This window comes from Muscardinus avellanarius (assembly GCF_963383645.1).
Source record: "Muscardinus avellanarius genome assembly, chromosome: 14".
Taxonomy (NCBI): domain Eukaryota; kingdom Metazoa; phylum Chordata; class Mammalia; order Rodentia; family Gliridae; genus Muscardinus; species Muscardinus avellanarius.
Window position 1 is genome coordinate 8,115,739 of NC_137800.1, and position 9,798 is coordinate 8,125,536.

The window sequence follows — 9,798 nt, forward strand, 5'->3', positions numbered from 1 at the left end:
TCAGTGGTGAGAAGATTGTGTTCAACCACACGACATTTCTAGACAACAAACGCCGGATCTTTTAAGATGGAACAGGTGGAAACACCGCGATATGCCTTTCAAAGACCATTCTAGCCAAATACAGACATTTGGTTTGGCACAGTATGTGACTTGTGGTTACTGCCCAGCCTCTGCGTAGTTATCCGGGTCTCGAGCGGCACCGGGACCCTATGAAAGGAGGATGGACTCCAACAGTGCACACAGATGCCCGCAATAGCGCGCTACTCAAGACGGCATCACTGTGCCACGGAGGGAGACGCCTTCCTAACCCGGAGCTGTCCTCACCCCAGCACCAGTCTCCCTCCAACTCCTTCAGCAAAGCAGCTCCATCTGTTAAACCTGGAGGCGAACACGCTCTCCTGATCTTCACCCAGGGTGGAGCAGGTACAGTGTGTCCAAGGCTGCTTCTAGTTATCCTGTGCTAGCAGACAGCACGTGCTCCTTCTTAAAATAGAAACAGTAACTTGGTCTTTTGGGAAGAACTCTATACTTAGACATGAGAGGCATTCTTATCCCAGCCTTGCTGCAGAGACCTCTGCTCTGGGCGTCCTGACCTTCCAAATGGAGAGCGTGCAGGGAGGGAACCAGGCATTGTGTTGCCATGGAAATCAAGCACAGAGGTTAGAAGGGTGCTTTAGGCTTGTCAATCTTTTTTGGGGGGTGGGGTCTGGGGATGAAACCCAGGGGCATTTGACCTCCGAGCTACACCCCCTGCCCTACTTTTTATTTATTTTTTATTTTATTTTATTTTTTGTGGGTCTGGGGATGGAACCCAGGGGCGTTCTACCTCTGAGCTATACTCCCAGCCCTTTTTTTTTATTCTTTATTTTTTGAAACAGGATCTCACTGAGTTGCAAGAGCCTCACTAAGTAGCTGAGGCTGTCTGTGAACCACGATATTCCTGTCTCAGCCTCCCAAATGCTGGGATTACAAGTGTGCACCACCACGCCCGGCTCTATTTTTTATTTTTTTATTTTTTAAACAGGGTCTCACTAAGCTGTGGAGGGCTTAGGTAGCTGAGGCTGTCTGCAAACAATGATCCTCAGGTCTCAGCCCTCCAAATGCTAGGATTACAAGCGTGCGCCACCACGCCCTGCTTAGGCTTGCTAATCTTGAAGCAATAATCACAGGCTGCAGAATATTCCCACCTGCATTCCCCTCAGACAAAACAAATCTAGATGTGATAACACTCTATGCCAAAGAATGTCCCTGAATATTTCATTCATTTCTTCCAAAAAATATTCACTATTCTCTTTGTGTGTGTGGTACTGGGGATTGAATCTAGGAGCATTCTACCTCTGAGCTACAGCCCCAGCCTTGTCTTTTTAAAATTTTGAAACAGAGTCTCACTAAGTTGCAGAAGGTCTCCCTACATTGCTGAGGCTGGCCTCAAATCTGGGATTCTTGTGTCTCAGCCTCCCGAGTACTGGGATTATAGGCATGCACCACTGTGCCTGGCTATTTGCCATATTCTTGACATATCCAAGACACAGTCTTGTAACTGAGGGAGAATCCAAAGTGTATAATGACCCGTGACCTCACAGAGCTTCATGTGGCCTAAGAGACAAGGTGCTGCTGAAGGAGGGCGTAACATCGGAGCAGCTGCCGGCAGCCTCAGCCATCCGCTCCGGAGTCTACCTCTGTTCAAGATGTATGGCTATGAACGGTCTGGTAGACTCTTCTCTCCCTTTAAGTAGCAACTAAAAGTTGATAAAAGTACTACTAGAAGACTTTAGTAAAACAAATGAAAAAGAAAACAAAACAGATCTACCCTGGAAAGACTACACTGTTTTGTTTTTGTGGTGCTGGGGGTTAAACCCCAGGGCATTCCACCTCCAACTACACCCTCAGCCTTATTTTATTCTTTGTTTTTGAAACAGGGTCTCACTAAGATGCGGGGGGCCTCACCAAATAGCTGAGGCTGGCTGTGAACCCAGATCCTCCGGTCTCAGCCTCCTGAATGGATTACAAGTGTGCGCCACCACGCCCAGCAAAAGACTAAATTTGGATAACCTATGGTTGGATAATTAACAGCTGACTAAACAGATCAAAGAACCTAGTGAGGTCCTCATTTCTGAAGTGCCTGCATCCTGCTCTTGATTGGAATGGTCACGTCTCCTGCTGCTGCATGGAGGATCAAGTGACGACAGAAAGAACGGCACGAGGGTTCAAGGAGAACCTCTCTAGGCGGTGCCACGCAGCGAGTCCGTCCGTCCGTCCGTCCATCCGTTCGACCGTCCTTCCTTCCTTCCTTCCTTCCCGTGTGCACAGCATCCTTCCCTTCTCGGGCCCTGTGGCATATACCTCAGCATATGAGTTCTTGAAATCATGAACACTAGGGCCCGCTCTCCTGATGTAAAAACAAACTAGAAAGTGACATGCTATTAGAAAATGCTTACCACTGGAGGAGCTACTAAAGAATTTACTTACTAACACCCCTGGAGAGGGCTCCCTTACACAACGAAGCCAGCCGCTGAGCTTACTGCCCAGAGACGCTCTTCTAAGAGAAGAGGGTGCTACTGAGGACGGCACTCTCAAAACCAACCACCAAGCGCCCAGATGTGTTACCTACTTATGTGCCTGAAGATGGAATAAAAAGACTAAGATGTGGGAAGAAGCATACACTAAGCTATTTACAGATGAGATGCCATACCTGGAGTCTGCTTTAAAATAAACAGGATGGGGTGGTGAGGTATACCTGGGTAGAGATCAACCAAGCTCAGCCATACTCTGACTAGTGTTGACAACGTGACGGGAACGCATAGGGAGTTATATTATGTTCTTGCTTTTGTTTCTTTAAAATTGCTCATACCAAAAACTGAAAAGAAGCCAGGCGTGGTGGTGCACGCTTGTAATCCCCGCGCTTGGGAGACGGAGGCAGGAGGATCGCGCAGGTTCGAAGCCAGTCTTGCTGGCTTAAGAGACCCTGTTTCCAAATAAAAATATAAAATAGGTCTGGGAGTGTAGCCTGGAGAAGGGTTCCATCCCCAATACCACACACACACACACAAAATATATATATATATGAAAAGAAAAAAAAACTATACCCAGAACCTAAGCCAGTGTTCTTTAAGACATTTGGAGACTGACCATACTTAGTCTAATATATTTCTAGTGCTACCAACTTGTAAGCAGAGCTGGGAGTAGAAACAAATGTTTTAATAGAAATCGATAATTCAGCAATGGTTCCAAACAATTCCTCCTTGTCAAGTTCTGCTTCCTTTACTGGAATGAGGCAAAAGTCAATGTTCAACTATGAACTTTCCCTCCCAATAGCTAATTAAATTATTTCAACCACAGAAGGAAAAGGACCTCTCAGAACCCCTATCATTTTCTGAAAAATGACAATGAGTGTTAGGATTTTAAAATAAATGCCCTGAACCCGGGAGTGGTGCTGCACACTTTTAATCCCAGCATTCAGGAGGCTGAGACCGGTGGATCACGGTTTGCGGACAGCCTCAGCTACTTAGTGAGGGAGGCTCTTTGCAACTCAGTGAGACCCTGTTTCAAAATAAAGAACAAAAGTAGGGCTGGGGGTGTAGCTTGGAGGTAGAAAGCTCCTGGGTTCCATCCCCAGTACTGCAATAAATAAATAAATATTCCTGAAACTGCTAAGGAAAACTCCAGGGACAGGCTAGGTTTCCTTTAATGCTAAGTCACGCACCACGGCACTGAAGGCCTGTCAGTCAGCTTCCATTCCATCCCCACGACGCCCCTGACACAGCACCCAGGATCATCTTACCATGAATCAGTCTCTCCCCTCAGACCTCTCCAGCAGCTCGCGCTGTCCTGCACGGCCAGGCCCTTCCCAACTGGCATCAGCGGTGACCTGTCTCACTGTCCCTGCTCGCTCACTCCTGGGCCACACACGCTCCCCCAACTCCTCGGCTGGCCTCTCCCCAAAGCCTTCCTGCCAGCTTCTCTTCCTCTCTGAAATGTTTCCCTTGTGTCTTCCTGGCTGACTCCCATCCCAGCTCAATTTTCTTGACATTTCTCACTTTAAACCAGCCATTCTCACAGTGGCACCTTCTGGCCATAGTCTGCTCATACCCTTCATACTATCTCTCATTCATTCACTCCTCCCCTTCATGCCACAATCTACTTAGATCCTGCTGTACCACCAGCTCACTAAGTTCATTAAATAAATGACTTGTGTCACGGATTACCCCCCATTCCGCAAACTCCCAGCTCCTCCCGTGATGTCCACGGAACTACACAGCTCTGGTGTTCCCACCCCTCCCCGACTGTGTTCCCTTTGTGCTCTGGGGCATACGGTCTTCCCCTACCCCTACCTAAAGTAATCCTCAAGACTCTCCACATCATCTGGTAATGGATCCAAACTTCTTTTTTTTTTTTTTTTTTTTGGTAGTGATAGGGATTGAACCCAGGGAGCATTCTACCTCCGAGCTACACTTCCAGCCCTGTTTTATTATCTTATTTGGAAACAGGGTCTCACTAAGTTACAGAGGGCCTCACTAAGTAGCCGAGGCTGGCCACAAACTTGTGACCTTCCTGTATCAGCCTAAGTACTGGGATAACAAGCATGAGCCACCACCCCTGGCGGATCCAAACACCAACACCTATCATCAGACCAACCGGGTCTCAGTGAGTTGCAGAGGGCCTCACTAAGTAGCTGAGGCTGTCCACAAATTGCAATCCTCCGGTCTCAGCCTCCCAAATGCTGGGATTACAAGCGTGCGCCACCACGCCCGGCTAATAAAAGACCCTTAGAACATTACCTATAACATATCAAATTAAGTCATCAGTGGTCAATAATTTAGCTCCCTCATTTTTACCCTCCCGGTGTGCGGTCAGCAACAAGCCCTGCCCGTCCAGACTCACCCACCTTCCCCGCGCCCACTCTGCGGCCCCTCTGCATTCCAATGTTTCCTTCTGCTGTTGCTTTTTTTCTCCTCGGGCAGTTCCTTCAGTGAGCCTGTGAAACACTTTCACCTAATTCCTGAATGCTGACTTGGCTGGATACACATTTTCCACCAATGCACTGAAGACGCTCCTGCGTTTCACCATTGACAGGGCGCACCACCACATCCAGCTCGGAGTCACTGAACTTTCTAATCTCAGAATCTCATGTGTTTTACTAATCTAGAAGATTACCAGCCATTATCTCTGAACACCACTTGTCCTGTATTCTCCCTTTTTTGAACTATTAGAAGACCAGATGCACATCAGACCTCCTCTTCCATTCCTCTTAACCTCCCTTTTATAATATTCTCTGACTACCTTTTATGCTTCTAGAAATTTCTTCACATCCATCTAGTTTAGGATAGTTTTTTCAGTACAGAGCCAGTTCATATTTTAGGCTTTATGGGTCCTCTACAATCTCTGGAACATATTTTGTATTTATTTATTTTTTGCAGGTCTGGGGATGGAACCCAGGGGCATTAGATCTCCAAGGTACACCTCCTGCCCTATTTTTTATTCTTTATTTTGAAACCGGGTCTCACTAAGTTGTGGAGGGCCTCACTTAGTAGCTGAGGCTGTCTGCGAATCGCGAATCTCCTGTCTCAGCCTCCCCAATGCTCGGATTACAAGCGTGCGCCACCACGCCCGGACATATTTTGTCTAAAAAAAAAAAAACCTTCAAAAATGTAAAGGCCATTCTTACATTGCAGACTGTAAAAAATAAAAACAAAAATGAACAAATCCAGCCATACCCAGATTCTGCTCGGCCCCGGCCGCCAACTCCTCAGCGGCATCTTAGCCTGCCTTCCGTGGCTGAGCTGCTGCTTATCTACCCACGGGGCTTTAACTTCAACCACGGCTTCACATCTCCACAAGTCCTGGAGACTTCCTCAGCCGGCGTCTCTGCTGAGTCGGCCTCGTGCCTCTCACATTCTCTGGCCCTTCTTCCCGTGGGCTGATTTGCTCTCCCTGTGAGCTCTCGCCCTCGCTTTCGCCCTCTGCGTGGCGGGTGTGTCCTCTCCTGCTCTGTAATCTCTGACTTTATCTTTGGAGGTGGCGGGTTGAGGGTGTGCGTCCCTCTACAAGAGTTTGTGGATACTGCTGTGATGCTGTCGGCCTTAGACTACTTCTGTCGCCGTCTCAGTCTGGCGGCTCCCCTGTACCACCCGGTTCTGTGAATGTGGACGGGTGGCCCAGGCGGCGGGCGCCTCGGCCGCGGGTCCTCCTGGGTGTTTCCTCCCTTGTCCCCCAGAGTCCAGGCTAAGAGGGCACCCACGAGCTCACGGGCTGGGTTTTTCCTTGTCCATCCATTATTTCACTGAAAACTTGGCACTCTGAAGATGTATACTCATAAGATGTCTCAACTCTAATGCTCGAGGCATCTTCCTTCTTGTCTCTGAGAAAATTAAGTTGCTAAAACTGGCCAATATTCTACAGCGCCACAGCATTCTACTCACCAGGGGCTTTGCCTGCTTTAGGATCCTCAAGCCTCTGTCCCCACTTTTTAGTTCATTGAAGATTTGTCCCTTTTCCTGGAGAGCACATGTGCTTTGTGCAGGGGGGGTATACTTATCCAGTCTGCAATCCTGGCAGAGGCCCCTTCTCTGCACACGTGCCTATGAAAGTGGGACGCCATATGCTCTTCTTTGTAACCTGGTTTTTCCCACATATCAAGAGCAGTCTGCAGTCCCACATCATTGGACACCCTACTGCACGGCCAGGGGTAGCTGAACATTATCCCACAATGTGAAAAGACCAGAACTTATTTAACTAACATATTTCTGTTAGACACCTAAGTTGTTTCTAATTTTCCACTATTACAGTCAATGTTATAATGAATATTCCCATAGCTATCTTTGTACTGCTGGGTCAGAGTAGAACTCTCTTTTAAAATTATTATTTTTTAAAATGATTGTCTAGAGCAGGGCGTGGTGGCACATGCTTGTAATCCCAGCATTTGAGAGGCTGAGACAGGAGGATTGTGGTTCACAGACAGCCTCAGCTACTTGGTGAGGCCCTTTGCAACTCAGTGAGACCCTGTTTCAAAATAAAGAATAAAGCCGGGTGTGGTGGCGCACGCTCGTAATCCCAGTGCTTGGGAGGCTGAGACAGGAGGATCGGACAGGTTCGAAGCCAGCCTCAGCTACTTAGGCGCTCAGCAACTTAGTTAGACCCTGTTTCCAAGTAAATTATAAAAAATAGGGCCGGAGGGTGTAGTCTGGAGGTAGAAAGCCCCTGGGTTCCACCCCTCAGTAGCACAAAAAAAAAAAGAATAAAAAATAGGGCTGGTGGTGTAGCTCCTGGGTAGATTGTCCTTGGGTTCCATCCCTTGTACTGGAAAAAAAGACTGTCTACTGGGAAGTTGATTATGTGCCCTCCAGGCAACAGCATTCATTGGCTGGCAGCGGTGTGATGGAGAAGGAGGGCTGTTACTTAGCAGGCATCGCCGGCTCCCCACACTTCCCACTCCGCCTTGCAGGTTGGCTGGAGCCAGGAGACCAGTTCTTGCCAAAGGGAAGTGTCTAGAAGCCACATGTCACTCCCGTAGCGGGCAACTAAGAACAAGCATGGATCTCTCCCTCCTCCCACCCAGAGACCCAGAGCAACCGACCCCCAGACCGTGCAGGTGCAGGTGCGAGGCCGAAGCGCCCCGGGCCGGGGCGGCTGCAGCGGCAGGGCGGTGACCATCTGACCACCGGCTCGAAGCAGCCAGAGTGGAGGCAGGCAGGCCCTCGTCCACTGAGCGCTGGCCTTTTCCTTAATCTGACACTGTCACAGGTAAATGTCATTCTAGTCCTCTCGCTTACCTGGCTCTATCGGGCTGAATATTTTGTGTGTTTACAGCTGCTTTGCCACCAGGCTCCCCACAGCTCTTCCGCCTCGCTTCCAATACTCTTTCCAATCGACTCCCTAGTCGCTTTTTTATTTTTTGTTTTTTTGCGGTATTGGGATGGAACCCAGGGACATTCTACCTCCGAGCTACACCTCCAGCCCTATTTTTTTTATTCTTTATTTTGAAACAGGGTCTCACCGAGTTGCAAAAGGCCTAAGTAGCAGCTGAGGCTGGCTGCAAACTGTGATCCTCCCGTCTCAGCCTCCCGGATGCTGGGATGACGAGCGTGCCCACCACGCGGCTTCCCTATTAACACTCCTCCTACATTCCATCAGGACGCTCCCCTGTGAAGACCCAACGCCAGCTGTCTGCCGTGGTTGGCCTTCCCGACACCTGGGCCTGGATTCCTAGCGTCTGCCACGCACCTGCACCCCACTGCCCTCAAGACCCACTTTGGGTCTTACCCCTTTCCTAAAGCTTCCCCAACTACAAAGGATTCTCACCCTCAAACACCACTGCCCTCGATTCCGTGCCAGAAGATACAAAGCTTAACCAACCGCTCATCAGCTCCGTTCAAGGATTCCTTTCTCTACGGCTGGATTAAAGCTCCTATTAGAATGAAACTATTTTTCCTACTGCTTTAAGCCCCCTGCGGGGCCACGAGCACCAGCTCCGCTCAGTAAGGGATCCAGCTCAAAGTGTTGGTTTGCGTCTCCTCCTCTTCTTCCTGGGCACCGAACCCAAGGCATCCAACCTCCAAGTCACACCCTCAGCCCTTGGTATATTTTATTTTGCTTGGTGGTACTGCTGTATTCTACCTCCGAATACCCCCAGCCCTACTTTTTATTCTTTATTTTGAAGCAGCACCTCACTAAGTTGCAGAAGTAACTGAGGCTGTCCTCAAACTGCAATCCTCCTATCTCAGCCTCCTGAGTACTGGGATTACAAGCGTGAGCTACCACGCCCACCTGGCTCGTTTATTTTATTTTGAAACAGGGCCTTGCTAAGTTGCTGAGGCTGGCCTAGACCTTGCGACCCTCTGGTCTTAGCTTCCCAAGTACGGGGATTGCAGGAGTGGGCAGTGCGTCCCACTTTACATTTTCATCCCGATCATGTTTGAAATGTGGAGTCTAGATGGCCTTGATTCAAAGCAAAACCTGCACTGTAAGATAAAGACGCTGAGGTCTGAGAAGACACTCGCAGGCCGTCTGGCCGCGGGGCTGGACGACCCGGCTCGGATGCGGCTGAGCCTGAGAATCGAGGAGAGTTACGTAATCTCCCGGAGCCTCTTCTTCCTTTGTAAAGTGCTGAGAAAAACCCCTGCCTGCTGCTAGGGATCTGAAGATAAAATAAGATATTACAGACGGAAAAGTTTGTGGGACACAGCTAAAGCAGTGCTAAGAAAAAAATTCTTTTTGAGACAGGATGTCACTAAGGTGCCCAGGCTGGCCTCAAACTTTTATTATTATTATTATTTTTTTTTTTTTTTTTTTTTTGTCCGTGGTACTGGGCATGGAATCAGGAGCATTCTGCCTCACCAAGCTACACTCCCAGCCCTATTTTTTTCTTTTTTCTTTCTTTCTTTTTTCTTTCTTTTTTTTTTTTTTGGCAGTACTGGGGCTGGAACCTAGGGACATTCTACCTTCAAGCTACACTACCAGCTCTATTTTTTATTCTTTATTTTGAAACAGGGTCTCATCGAGTTGCAAAGGGCCTCACTAACTAGGTGAGGCTGTCCTCAAACCGCGATCCTCCTGTCTCAGCCTCCCACATGCTGGAATTACAAACCTCAAACTTTTGATCCTCCTCCCTCGGCCTCGAGTAGCTGGATTACAGGCGTGCATCACCATGCCCAGCTATGAGGAAAATTAATGCATGAAACGCTTACTTTACACTTGATCTTAGCCAAAGGTCGGGAAGCGATGAAATGCTCACTTTAGAAGAGAAAAAAAGCTGGGCGCGGCTGTACTGCCAGCCTGTGGGAGGCTGAGACAGGAGGATCT